This window comes from Astatotilapia calliptera, chromosome 4 (assembly GCF_964374335.1).
Source record: "Astatotilapia calliptera chromosome 4, fAstCal68.1, whole genome shotgun sequence".
Classification (NCBI taxonomy): Eukaryota; Metazoa; Chordata; class Actinopteri; order Cichliformes; family Cichlidae; genus Astatotilapia; species Astatotilapia calliptera.
In genome coordinates, this window is record NC_137425.1 from 15,222,601 (window position 1) to 15,224,999 (window position 2,399).

Genomic DNA, 2,399 nt, shown 5'->3' on the forward strand with positions numbered 1-2,399 from the left:
TTTGTAAGATGAAAATGTTTTTCAAACCTTGTTCTTGTCCTTTACTTGCCCTAAAACTAAGCTGCTTGATAAAAACTACTTACAGGTTGCAAGCTTCAACTAACACTAAATCACAATCTGAGATATGCATTTTAAACTAAAACTAAACACTATATACACATACGGCCACTTAGAATTGCCACTGTCAGCCTATTGTCAACTGCTTGGAGTCCCCCTTCCTTCTCCTGTGTATCTCCTGGGCAACTGCAGTGTGATAAGATAGCCCTTTGTTCACAAAACTTTGACTTGGAAAGTTACCTATGAAAGATTTCCTCAATATTATTATAATTTAGTTTAATTTCACATTCTTTTGATAGCTTTTCCCCTCTTCACTCATTAAAATATAAAAATTTAAGTTTTGAAATTGTAAAATATATGAATCAAATTTTAGAGTCAGTTTCACAATATAATACTGCAAATCACCAAAACTATTTCCACTAAACAGTTGTTCATTTATCCATTTCAATTTAAGCTAATATATAGATACAAATTAAATGAAATAATTTAAAATAATTTAAATTACTAAAAGAATCAAATACAGAAAAATAATATTCTTCCTTATAGATCAATAACAATTGCTGCTACTTTAATTCCCTGCGTATGTTGGGCCAAGGAGGAGGAATAGCTACGATTTTTAAAGTCATTTTAAATGTAAGCAGCTATCAACACCGTCATTCACCAGCTTTAAACTGTCTGTGTTTCAGCTGGGCTGCTCCAAAATAAAATAAGGACTTTGTGAATGACTTCTTGGCTGAATACATGCCAAAATATGATTGTGTTCTTATTGGTGGGGATTTTAATATTCATGTGTGTTGTCCTGATATGCCCATGGCAAAGAGCTTTTTAAATTGATTCTTTTAATCTGGTGCAATGTTTGACTGGTCCCACACATGAACGTGGACACATACTTGATCCTGTTTTAACTCATAGTTTTTATGTTTTTAACGTAGAGATTCGTGATGCTGTGTTTTCTGACCACAGTCCTGTAATGTTTGAAGTTCCTCTTGCCTGTACCTCAGTTAAACCTCATGCTGCTCCTGGGTTTTCAACAGTTTTTAACCAGAACTGTACAATCCCAGAGTTTTTATGCAGCCAGACTGAGGAACTGAGCTCATGGTTTTATTCCACCTGTTGGACTGCTTTGGACACTGTCGCTCCATTAAAAACCAAACTGCCTAAAGCTAAATCTGAGCCCTGGTTGAACGACATGACCCAAGCTGTCAGATGTGAGTACCGTGAAGCTGAACACAAGTGGGAAAAGGACCAACTACAAGTGTCATTCGAGATGCTAAAGGACTGTTGGCTTCAATATCAAAAAACTGTAAAAGATGCCAAAAGAAACACTTATCTGACATTATTCTGTCAAATTGTCACAACCCATGTGTTTTAACTATTAACTCTGTTCTTAGTGCACCACATATCGACTGTATCAAGCCCTCGTCTGAAGCCTGTGAAAATGTTTTACATTTTTTTTTATTGAGAAGGTCTCCTCCACAAGGGCTCAAATCTTGCCTTGTGCTCATGACCCCTCAGTCTCTGTTTCCTGCTTTGCTGTCCTTGACAGGTTTGAGCCTGTGACTATGTCCTTTTTAAAGGAGACTGTTGGTCATTTTAAGCCTGAGGTTTAGAGGTTTTCCACACTCTAACCGTGTGTTCACACCGAACGCGATAGAGGCGGCCAGAGCGTCAGGTTTACATGTAAAGTCAATGGAAAAAGCGCGATGACACGCGATTGCGTGTCCCGCGAAAATTTGGAAGCAGATTTGCATCACGAAAACGTGAGAAACGGGCGTCAGTGTACGCGTCTGGCGCGTTTGGCTCGCGAATAAAACCACGCGCGTCAGTTTTTGTGTTGCATTTTGTGCATACGCGTGTTTCACATCTACCGCTTGAGTTGGAAAAATCTGAACTCCAGCGTCAAAACGTGCCGCGACAACCAATCAGGAGCCTGGTGATGTGGCTCTGACCTTGGTCAAAGCGGCAGATCCATCAACACTGTGGTGAAAAAGGCCCGACAGCGTCTCTACCACCTCAGACACTTGGGAGACTTCCGACTGCCCTCCAAGGTGCTCAGGAACTTTTACTCCTGCACCATAGAGAGCATCCTGACGGGGAACATCTCAACCTGGTTCGGGAACAGCACCATGCAGGACAGACGAGCGCTACAGAGGGTTGTGCGATCAGCTGAGCACACCATCCGCTCCGAGCTCCCTGACCTGCACTCAATCTACAGCAGGTGGTGCTGGACCAAGGCCAGGAAGATTGTGAAGGACCTCAGCCATCCCAACAACAGACTGTTCTCTCTGTTGAGGTCAGGAAAGCGATTCCGCTCCCTGAAGACCAACACAGAGAGACTGAGG